This window comes from Myodes glareolus, chromosome 1 (genome assembly GCF_982192425.1).
Source record: "Myodes glareolus chromosome 1, mMyoGla1.1, whole genome shotgun sequence".
Classification (NCBI taxonomy): domain Eukaryota; kingdom Metazoa; phylum Chordata; class Mammalia; order Rodentia; family Cricetidae; genus Myodes; species Myodes glareolus.
Window position 1 is genome coordinate 110,137,121 of NC_142026.1, and position 12,564 is coordinate 110,149,684.

Here is a 12,564-nt window from a genome sequence, read left to right on the forward strand (position 1 = left end):
AAGATCACTTATTGCTCCTGGCAGAAAACTCATGTTCAATTTGCAACATCTACATGGTGGCTTCCAAACATCTGTAACACTGGTTCTAAGGGATCTGATGCTCAATTCTGACCCTGAGAGGACCATGCATGAATGTGGTACACATACATACATGCAAGCAGAACACTCACACACATAATAAACCTTTAAAAACAAGGATTCTAGATAGGTTTTTTTAAAAGTCATGGTTAATAAATGACATAAGATTCCTGGACATCTCCTAGGTTTAATATAATAATATTGACTCCCCTAAGTGGGAGGAGGATAAAGTCTGTTTGCCAAAGGTTCTGGAATACAGAGAGGATCCTTCGAGAAATGCTGAGCAAGCAGGTGTGACATGACAAGATTCTAGGGAGAGAACCATGTCACAGGATGTGTCCCTCCTCTATGCTCACGAGGGAGGAAGGGGCTGCAAAGGCACCTTAGTTGTTCAACCTGGGTTGGAAACAGAACCCACAGCAGTTTCGTGAGGAAGAAGATGATTAGGAAGAAAACTGAAGCATTATCTATTGCCAGAGACGGTATCACATGCTTGGTCTCTTAGGGAAACTTGGGCCCAGCTACCCTGCCATCTGCCATCTTTACCCCGAGTAAAGAGGTACCTGGGTATCAACAGGCTCAGGGATGCTGATTGCCTCATCCCAATCCAGAGAAAGGCAGAACTTTCCAGACAAGGAGAGTTTGGTAGAGCTGAGGGCACTCTATGGATGGAGGGTGGTGTGAATCCTCTGTGTATAATAGAAATTATATTGGTAAATTGTCGTGTGCTGTTAGCTTTTATTGACTGCTGACTCAGAGTTGGGCTGCCTTGCTCTGGACTCCAGCATGTTTACCTCAACTGTCTGCATAACTCTCTAGCAGGCTGGCTCCCTGACTTGGTGACAGGGAGAACAGAAAACACCAAACAGAAGAGTTTTTAAACAAACAAACAAACAAACAAACAAACCACTGCATCTCTTAGAGAGCAGCAAAGTGAACTGTTCCCAGCAGAGATTATTATTGTTTTTATTATTATTATTATTATTATCTCCTGGTATAGAAATGATGGGAACAAGAAGCCAGAAACTCAACCACAACGAGACTTCTCTGCTTTGCCTAAAAATCTCCCACCCAGAAACATCAGGCTGCTTCAACAAGGCTCCCCCGGTTATTTTTGCTGGATGCTGCAAGCCCCTGACCTGATGGTGGTTTGGCATTTATCTGATGCTTCTGTCTCTTATTATTCATTCTTTTACTTTGATTTGCTACGAGCGTAACAATGTCATTCATTTAAGACCAAAAGCACAGCTCTCCTGATTGTTCTTCATACAAAAATATCCATGGTTCACATGCTCAGTGACCACATGAAACAAGGGTACATGGGGCAGGGTGCTGCCTGGACTCAGGCCACACCCATTCAGAACTGGTGCTGTCAGACTAACAAAATTTCAAGTAAATTCCAGGTGAAATGGTTTATGAAATCCCACACTTTCTTCCTTCTCTTGGAGCCTTGAGAGTTGATTCAAGGAAGAAATTTTTCTCTAGCGAGACATTGCTACCTATGGCGATCTTTAACCATGCTCTAAGCCTTGTTCTCAGTTCTAGTTATTAGTAAGAATTGAAGGAATTGCCCTGTTCTCTTGTCCATCTGGATTGTTGTCTTTGTAGTGGAAGGATTTTTCAGAGGCCATCCGACATGCCCACATCCTATTGAGCAATGCTCACACTTTAAAGTGGGGGAAAAGGTCAAGTGTGCTGTTATCTTTGGAAAAGAAGAAGCTGGTTCCGTGGCTTTCATATTTCTCATAAATCTGCCCACAAAAGAAAAAAAAGTGCAGGAAATCTTCTGCCTTTCAGCTCTTTACCATAAAGGAATTCGAGATCTATTTCAAGTAGACTTTAAAGAAATCCTTTGTAGTTTTTAGAATACGAATAGAGTAATATGCTTCCTGTAGGTGATTAAATTAATTTGCTTCGTGGTTATTATTTAGCTATAAAGTCTTTATGAGCTTGAGCCCTGGGAACTGTAAAGGGCTTACATTTACTTTTTAAAGAGTCTCCAGTTGGTTTGGAGAGATGACCCAGCAGTTAATAGCACTGGCTGCTCTTCCAGAGGACCGGAGTTTGGTTCTCAGCTTTCACAACTCTCTGTAACTCCAGTTCCAGGGGATCTGATATCCTCTTCTGGTCCCTGTGAGTGCTGCATACACGTGGTGCATAGATATATGTGTTGGCAATGCACATAAAATAAAACAAATAAACCTAAAAGCCTCCAGTTCCCTTTTCTCTACATTTAAGATGGTTGTGAGGGTACTTCCGCTTGATGCCTTCCCTTATTTTGATGACATGTAGCAACCTTATTTGGAGAATCTCAATGTCCTGCCTAGTCTATAAAGGATGGTTTTTGTGGTGGTTTGAATGTGAACAGCCCCGATAGGCTCATGTATTTGAATGCTTAGCCATCAAGGAGTGGCACTACTTGAGAAGGATTGGGAGGTGTGGTCTTGGTGAAGGAAGTATGCTGTCACTGAGTGAATTTTGAAGTTTCTAAAGCTTAAGCCAGGCCCAGTATCACTCTCTTCCGCTGTCTGTGAATCCAGATGTGGAACTCTCAGCTGCTTCTCCAGCACCATGCCTGTGTGCTGCCATGCTCTCTCTTATGTGGATAATGGACTAAGCTGTTGAAACACAGAGCCAGTCCCAATTAAATGCTTTATTTTTTATAAGAGTTGCCATGGTGTCTCTTCAAAGCAATAGAATACTGACTAAGTCAGTTATAGAAGAAGCTCAAAGTTTTGGAAATTTTTTGAAGATTCTATCAGAAAATATTCTCTGGCATTCCAAGAGCTAAGAATTAGCAGTCTCAGAGAGTAAAAGGTATATTCCCAGGGCCACCCATCATCTTTGCTAGATCCCAGAGACTTTTCTGATGGGAAATTTTCTTTTATGCCCCTGAAGCTTAAAAGTTACTTAAAGAGAAATTCAAAATTCCTCAGAACCCTGCCTGCTGGTAAGTCTATATTCCTTTTGATGTATATGGAATTCCATGTGCCTGAAACCATTTTCTATCTTCCCTTCCTCTGTGGCTCATTTCTGAACTCAGGTTTTTAATTTTCTAGGCTTTGGCTCTACATTCAGATTAAAGCCCTCAGAATTCCAAAAATAATAGTTACCACTCAAAAAAGAATCTATTTTGTCTCTTTAAAAAGCTTGGCTTATGTAAATAAAATGTTCTAGAGCTACCAAGTACCTCTGTCTGCTATGAATTTACAAAGTCAATCCAGCAATTCATCTGACTCCAACCTCCCCAGGAGACAGATCAGCGAGCATCTACCTGCTGTAATGAAGCCAAAGTTCTGCTGTCATGGTGGCTTTTCACAGAGGAGGACAGGAAAACAGCAGCCTGCACATCCCAACATGACCGCAGCATCTCAGGATGGGTTTGTAGAGCTAAAGGTTTCCCGTGACTATGGCAAATCTTCCCTGCAGGTAATGAAAGTAGAAAGCCAGCCCCAGAGAAGATACCTGGTCCTCACAAAAGGAATTCTCCTCAGTGGTGGAGAGACATCCTCAGATGTAATCACCAGCAATTTTATTCTTTAGCTCCTAGTTCTAAATTTATCTGGTTAGAGCCAACTCCCACCCCACCCCCTCGATTCAAAAAGATAAACAGCTCCTACTTCTGTCCAATGCTAATTCCGGAAAGTGCCTACTCACCTCATAGAAACAGGCTCAATGCGCCTTGCATGTTTTCTGCAGATGCCAGCGTCTGTCCCATCTGTGGTCCTACTTCTGCGCTCCTGCATCGTCATGCTCTCCTTTGTGTCAGATTTCCCCAGACACCCCCTTCCCATGATGCCGTGAGCGGCTCGAGCTTGAAGACCTCGCCTCTTTGTGTGCTCTTGTCAGGACGCTCACAGTGCTTGCCTATAATTAGGTGTGGTCGGTAGGATTGTGGGGCATGTGTGGGATGGGTCGTGTTCCTCCATGAAATGAAGGTGCCAGAAGAGTGACATTGGGAAACCTCTAAGAAAGCTATGATATCAGTCCGCTCAATAGGTAAAGAACGCCTTAGATGGCCAAGTGTGGCGGACACAAGGGAGAGTTCAGAGGACACCTCAGCAGGCTGTGGAAATGACCATGATGTAGACTGGCAAGAAAGGAATGAAACCAGAAAGTGTTTCAGGTTTCAGAACCCTTTAAGTTTTTTTTTAATTTTATTTTGTGTTTGTGTAGTCTATGTACGTGTTCACGTGGGTGTGTGATGAGGGTGCACATGTACGTATGTGAGCATGTGTGTGGAGGCCAAAGGTCGATTTTAGGGATTGAGGATTCAGGAAATTATAAATCTTAGTGGTGGGGAATTTTTTGAACATGCACTGGTGGACATATAGTGTTCGCTCTTTGGAGAGTACTCAATATTTAGAAAAAATATTTGGTACTCATTATGCAAAGGGAATAGTCATTTTGTCAACCCACAGGTAATGCATTCAGGAAGAATCGAGAAGGACGCAAGATCTTCTAAAACAGCAGTTCTCAACTTGTGAGTTGCAACCCCATTGGGGCTCAAACGACCCTTTCACTAGGTTTGTCTAAGACTATCGGAAAACAGATATTTACATTATGACTGATAACAGCAAAATTAGTTATGAAGTAACCACAAAAACAATTTTGTGTTTGGGGTGTGACTGCAGCATGAGGAACTGTATTAATGGGTCTAGCATTAGGAAGGTCACTTGAGAGTCTCATTGAGAACCACTGTTGTAAAGAGTTTGAAACATAATAAAATCTCCTAAAGCATTTGAGCAAAATAGTGGCTATTGCTTTCTCTGGTGACTACAGACTAATGAATATTGATGGTAGGAGCTGAGAAAGTCACTGTGGTTAGCCCTGAAGAAGAGTATTACATATGCTTAACCGCTCTTGAGTTCTGGGACTTGCTGTGCTCAGTCAATTCTGAACAGAACGATTGGGCTCACCTACAGTTGTGCTTTAAAACACAAGGCACAGTTTGCTCCTCCCCCACTAGGCCCCTGTGCCCACTTACACACCTATCCAAATGCTTTCCTCCTTTCAGTTGGCCAAGCACTGAACAAGCACATGAGCAGTTCTGCTCTGATGATTAGTGTTGAACATGTATCACATGTGAAAACGAAGTCTTTCTTTGGGTTAAGCCACTTAGCTTTGTTCATTGTCTCTTACATACCCCACCTCAACCTAGACTATTCTAACTGATGTACAGGCCAAGCTACATGACAATGATCTGAAAAGTCTGCTCTATCACGTGGTGACGTAGGGTTTTAGGTTCCTTCTATTTTATAGACTTCCCAATTCTTGTGCATTCCCTCATCCACGTGGTTGAATACTATTCCCTGGTTTCATAGCTGAACTCCAGTGTCAAGAAAGGGGTAAAGGGGAAACAAAGAGCAATGGATTCCTTTGGAGGCTCTGAAGTTAAAGTTGCATGAATCACCCCCATGTCCTACTATGAGAATTCGCCACAGAGTCCCATCCGACACCGTGAGAGGCTGGGAAACAAACACCATTAGGGCCTTGCTGAATCTGAGTGAAAGTAAGACAGGCTTGATTACTAAAATGAAGAAGGGAGGAATAGACAATAGGCTGATTGAAGGATGCATATCATGTTCTGAAGAAAGGTGGCAAAGCCGGAGATTAAATTGAGACATGAACAATGACCGAAAACAGGCCATAGAGTTAAAGGATCAAAACCAAGGAGAGCTAGACAACACTTAAATGTATTGGAAAGTCAAAGGACAGAGTTTTTTGTTTTGTTTTGTTTTTTTTGATCTTGTTAAAACTTTTTTGTTTTGTTCTTGTTTGAGACAGATTCTCAGTATATATCCCTGAATGGCCTGGAACTTGCTATGTAGAACAGTGTGGTCTTGAACACATAGAGATCTATCTGTTTGTATTTCCTATGATCTGGGAATAAAGGTGTGAGCCACCACAATTGACTTCAAATTTTTTATTACATTTTTATTAATGTGTATGTGTGCATATGTATGTGCATACCAAAGCATACATGCAGAGGTCAGAGGAGAACTTGTGGGAGTTGGTTCTCTGCTTCTACTATGTGGGTTCTGGGGTTCCAACTTAGATCATCAGATGGCTAGCAAGCTCCTTTATAGTCCAAAGGACAGTTTTAAATAAATAACATCGTCTTCAAATTCCCTGAGGACAAGATGAGCCTTGTATTAGTCAGTGTACTTTAGAGGAGAAGGACTCATATGGGATTTATTGGAGGAGCTTACAGGTATGGTCTGACTAGTCAGCAATGACTGGCTCTGAAGAATTAGTCAAGGTTCCAGTAGCTGTTTGGGTTACAAGGCTGGATGTCTTAGTTGGTCTTCAGTGTATGTTGGACTCCTGATAAAAAGTAGGTTCTATTACCAGTGAAGGAATGCCTCAGCAGCAGGCAGGATAGATGAACTTGCTGGAAAAAAGTGAGGGCAAACAGGCAAAAAGGCAAGGCTTCCTTCTTTTATGTAGACTGTCACCGGAAAATGTGGCCCAGATTGACAGTGGGTCTACTACACTCGAGTAGTCCAATCAAGAAAACCCTCCACAGATGTGCCCAGCTGCTTTGGCTTTAGTTGACTCCAAATGTAGTCAACTTGACAAGCAACATTAGCCATCACAGTGCTATTATGAACATAATATTTAATGTGTGCTCGGGACCATCAAAACAGATGCTTTTGGTAGGCAGTAACACATGTACACACTGAGTTCAAAGAGGCAGAGTCTTCCCAAAGGGTAGGAAATTGTCAGTGGATAATTTCTTCTTAAATTCAGGGAGGTGAATGCAATGGCCCGGCAAGATTTTCAGTTTGAAAGAGTCTTCGGCTGTAGGAAAAATGATGGACTAAAGATAAATCAAGTGGGCTCCCAAGGAATCCAATAAGAGCTGGTAATAATTGAGACTGGCAACAGGACCGTAGGAGGATGAGCAGGAATTCCACTGCTACCTGCAATACAGAATCAAGAATACTGAAAAAAAATGAGTCACCATGTAAATTTTTCTGATGAATAAATATTAGAAATTAAAACTCCAATCTAGTAAATAAACATGCAGGAATGTATCCTGAACCACAGTTACACAACAAATATAAATATTCATGTAATATTACTCACTGCAGTACTGTTCATCCTGGAAGATTACCAGGAACCAAATGCTATTTCCTGGGAGCCGATTGGCTGTACCAGCTTTGGTCCTTGCATAGAACGCAATGCCACGATGGGGAAGGAGACAGCTCTTGACTCAATGGCGAGGAGAGGAGAAGCCCAGACTCACTGTCCCTTGGCTTAGTTGGAGGCACACTTGCCTAGGAAAGCTGCTCAGGATTCTGCTCTGGCCCTAGTGGAGAGGACTGCTTATGGTCCCTTTCTTATGCTGGATCCTGTCACCACAGTCTTTCCGATGCCAAGGGTAGCAGAGCCTTCTGTTAAGCTTCAGAGGTATAGATAGAGGCACTGCTTGACACAGAGGCTTACTTTCCCTGGGGCTGACGAGAACCCCAAGAGCCACACTCTCCAAGTTTGCTCCCAGAGGCCTTCTGAGTGCTGGAGTGAAGTGTAAGTCTAATTAATCTTATCAATAAAAACCCAGAGTCGGATATCAGAGTAAAAACCCAGAAGATCAGAGAACTGGGAGCTGCTAGCAGTTGCTTCCTACCTCTCTCTGTTCAAAAAGGCTGAGATCCTCTCTTTGTCTTTCCCTATCACTTCCTATCTCTCTGTCTACAGTCCTCCAAACCTCTATGATTAACTAGTGGCCAGCCCTGCCCTCTGACTCCAAACAAGCCTCATCTTGTCAGAACACAGACCAAATATCACATAACACCGGGTGGGGGTGGGGGGTTGATCGACAAGTACCTGAACTTTGGCACAGCACGGAGGACTTCTGCCAAGATGGAGGAAGAGAAGATGAGTCAACCGAGCTTAGGCTTTTGCAGGGGATGGAGGAGAAGGGGTGTGGAGGGGAGGAAAGTAGGGCCAAGTTCTCAGTTAAAGATGCTGAGGTGGATGGTACTGTTGTTTTTCTGGAGAGGAACTTTTTTTGTGGGGGAGCAGACTGATTGGGGAAGATAAGAGTGCTGTTATGAATCTAATGTGTCTGCCATGCCAGCGACCACGCAAACGGAGCTTTCCCACAGGCAGGGCCTGGCTTAAGAAGGCAGATCTAGGATGGACAGAAAGGATAGGGAGTAGAGAATAATCATTATGTGGTTACTACTTGGGCTCATGGGAGGGGATGAAGAGGGCGTTCTGAAGGACAGCTGTGCTTAAACAAAGGGGAGACATCAGCTGTTGCAGTTGGGAAGAAAGTCCTAGAAGGAAGGCAGCCAGTAGGAGGAATGAGCAGGTAGAAACTGCTGCTCTGAGAAAGACACTAACACACAATGAAAAGACGAGCTGTAGGGGTAGGAGAGATGGTTCAGTAATTAAAAACAATAGCTGCTCTTGCAGAGGTCCTGGGTTTGGTTCTCAGGGGCTCAGAACTGTCTGTATCTCTAGTCCTAGAGAATTGAATGCTCCTTTCTGCAGGTACTGTGTATGTGTGTGTGCCTGGTGTGTGTGTGTGTGTGTGTGTGTGTGTGTGTATGGATATATATAATTATTTTTCTATTATTGCAAAGAAACACCATGAGCAAGTAACTTATAAAAAGAAAGCATTTAATTGGGAGCTCGCTTACAATTGCAGAGGGCGAGTCCATGACCATAATGATGGAGAGTCTGGCAGCAGAGCGGCAACAGGTGGAGCAATAGCTGAGAGCTTACATCTTATTCTCAAGCAGCAGGCAGAGTTGGGACAAGACTGAGCCTATCAAGATTCAAAGTCCACCCCCAGAGACACATCTTCTCCAGCAAGGCCACGCCTTCTAATCCTTCCTGGGAAAGTCCATCAACTGGGAACCAGGCATTCAAATACATGAGACTCTGGGGGCCATTCTCATTCAAACAACAACAATAGTTTTTCTTTCTCTCTTTCTTTCTTTCTTTCTTTCTTTCTTTCTTTCTTTCTTTCTTTCTTTCTTTCTTTCCTTCCTTCTTTCCTTCCTTCCTTCTTTCTTTTCTTTTCTTTTCTTTTCTTTTCTTTTTTTAAAGACAGGCTGTAGACTAGGAGAAAAATCTTTGTAAAACATATATTCACTGAAGGACATATCCAAAACATTCAAAGAATTCTGTAAACAGCAAAAAATAAACAAATACCAAGTTCCAAAAGCAGCCAATGACCTTACCAAAGAAGATATCCAGAGGGGAAACAAGCAAGTAGAAAGGTATAATAAAAATAAACTTGACTTTGGATGACAATTAGAAAATAGCAAATGTCAAAAACACCACACCTCTTAGAGCAGCTTAAATATAAAGCATTACAGCAGTTCGGAGAATAATCTTGTATTGTTAAAGCGTGGTTACAGCCAACCAACCAACCAGCCAACCAGCCAACCAACCAACCAGCCAACCAACCAACCAGCCAACCAACCAGCCAACCAGCCAACCAACCAACCAACCAACCAGCCAACCAACCAACCAACCAGCCAGCCAAAAATATATTAAAACTGGAAATAATCAAAACGTCTGCACACAAAAAACATAGCTCAATACTTTGAAGTCTCCTCAGGCCAAAAAAAAAAAATCACAGAGAGGTTGAAACAAATAATAGTCTTAAGAAATAATAGAAATCAGTTGCAGCAGCAGAACTGAACTAAAAAGTGAACTATAGACCACTACACAGAGTATATATAGCGATGTTTACAAAGCAAAGGTAATCTGTTTAGGGATGGATTCAAGGTCAGAATGTCACTTTTAAAAACCTACAGGGAAGATGCTCTCACTGCTGGGTAGTGGGTTCTTCAGGGTAAGAGGGTGGAAGAAAGAGAGGGTCCCACAGGTGGACTTTATCATTGTGTAGCCAAATCCCAGTTCTTAAGTCAGGATGTGTGGTGATATTTTGTTTGTGCTGTAACAAATAAGGCTTACCTGAAGATCAGAGGTGCAGAGCTAGCCACACTAGCCCTAAAAAGCGGTGGTGGTGGAACACACCTTTAATCCCAGCCCTGGGGAGGCAGAGGCAGATGCGTCTGTGAGTTCAAGGACACCCTGGGCTACACTAGATTGATCCAGTCTCAAAGAGAAACAGAGCCAGGCTGAGGTGGCTCACACCTTTGAACTCAGCACTTGGGAGCCACAGGTCTTTAATCCCAGCACTAGGAATGTGGAGACAGGAGTGATATGGCTGGACAGAGAGAGGAATATAAGGTGGGAGGAGACAGGAACTGAAAGCGTTCAGTCCAAGGACTTGTAGAGACAGGATACCCCATTCTGTCTGAGGATTTTGTAGAGGTAAGAACTAGTATCTGGCTGCTCTGCTTCTTTGATCTTTTTCATTCACCCCTAATACTCCGGGCTTTTATTTTTAAGACCAATTAGAATTTGTGCTACAGGCATGAGTTCATTTTCAAAAATACATTTGGGGCTTGTAAGGGAACTTGCTGTCAAGCTTGACAATCTGAGTTTGACTCTCAAGACATAACACGGTGGGAGGAGAAGGCGAGAATGGACTTTCGAAAGTTGTTCTCTGACCTCCACAAAGGCACCATGGTGTGTATACTCCCCACCTCACATATAAATAAAACAAATGTAATAAAAATTTAAAGCTACATTTATACTTTATGCCTTACTTAAAATTTTTATATATTTGTTTACATATAGCAGATCTAACTTAAACCAAGTTTAAAAGGGGTGTCCATGGAACCCTGGTGAAAATGATTTTCTCCAAGAAAAATGCAGTGTCAGGGTTAAAAAGTCTCTCATGTCATTAAAGCACATTCTTGATACCGTACTTTCAGAGGTTTAAAATGTAGTTCATACTGCTTCTTATTGGATACTTTTTATACTTGCAAAATGTGATTTTGCCTAACAGAATGAGTTGTAGTCTCAAGTAAAATATAAAAGTCACTTATTTTCCACAAATCATAGTTTTTGCTTTGGCAGTGTTGGTTTGTGCTTCCATCAGCAGTATAATAGCAGACAGGCTCCGTGAAGCCGGTTACTGCTGTGTGACATTGATCAAGTTCCTTCACTTGCAGGGGTGTCACGGTCTCATTCCTGTCACGGCAGCTCACCCAAATGTCCTCAGGAATCCTCTGTGTCCAGGGGCTCAGGGTGCACCTCTCCCAACCTCATAAACATTGTCATCACACCAAATGAAGGCTGTCCCCAGACTCTGACACTCTTGCCTTGTCCTTAGCCAGTCTTTCTTACTACTGCAATTAATATCGGTCTAAGAAGTCCACATCTGTAATTTGTCAAGAACACATTTGATAAAGACATTTCGTGGAATATCCAATAAGTTACTGTTTAAAAATGGGACAGAATAGATTAACTTTCTTATTTTTTAAAAAGAGTACAGATTATCTGCATCCAAGCAAATGACACTATCAGAATGTATTCTGGTAAGCGGAAGATGGCAGTGCTTCGGGAAAGTTCTGGAGACAGGCAACACTTCTTAGGTGCTTAAATTTCCTAGAGGTTTCCATACAACCCTGGGAAAATTTAGTAGTCAGAAGTAAATATCAGAGTTTTAAAACTCAGTGTTTCGTGAGATTTTAAAATGGGCCTATGTCAATACCAGGCTGTTTTCAGTACTGTAGCTCTGTAGTAGAGTTTGAAGTCAGGGATTGTGATGCCTCCAGAAGTTCCTTTATTGTACAAAATTGTTTTGGCTATCTTGGATATTTTGCTTTTCCATATGAAGCTGAGTATGGTTCTTTTGAGGTCTGTAAAGAATTTTGCTTGGATTTTGAAGGGCATTGCATTGAATCTGTAGATTGCATCTGATAATATTGCCATTTTTACTATGTTAATTCTACCTACCCAAGAGCATGGGAGATATTTCTATTTTCTGTTGTCATACAGGTCTCCCACTTGTTTGGTTAGAGTTTCTCCAAAATATTTTATGTTATTTGTGGCTATTATGAAGGATGATGTTTCTCTGGTTTCTTTCTCAGCCCATTTATCATCTGTATGAAGGAGGGCTACTGATTTTTTTTTTAGTTAATCTTGTATCTTGCTACATTACTGAAGGTGTTTATGAATTGTAGAATTTCCTTGGTAGAATTTTTGGGGTTACTTATGTAAATTATCACATCATCAGTGAATAGTGAGAGTTTTACTTCTTTTCTGATTTATAATTCCAATGGAACCGAATCAAAGGCCCGGATATCAATTGACACACCTACAAACACCTGATTTTTGACAAAAAAGCAAAAAATATAAAATGGAAAAAAGATAGTATATTCAACAAATGATGCTGGCATAACTGAATATCAACATGTAGAAGAATAAAAATAGATCCATATCTATCACCATGCACAAAACTCAAGTCCAAATAGATCAAAGACCTCAACATAAAGTCAGCCACACTGAACCTCATAGAAGAGAAAGTGGGAAGTACACTTGAACACATTGGCACAGGAGACCACTTCATAAATATAACCTCAGTAGCACAGACACTGAGAGAAA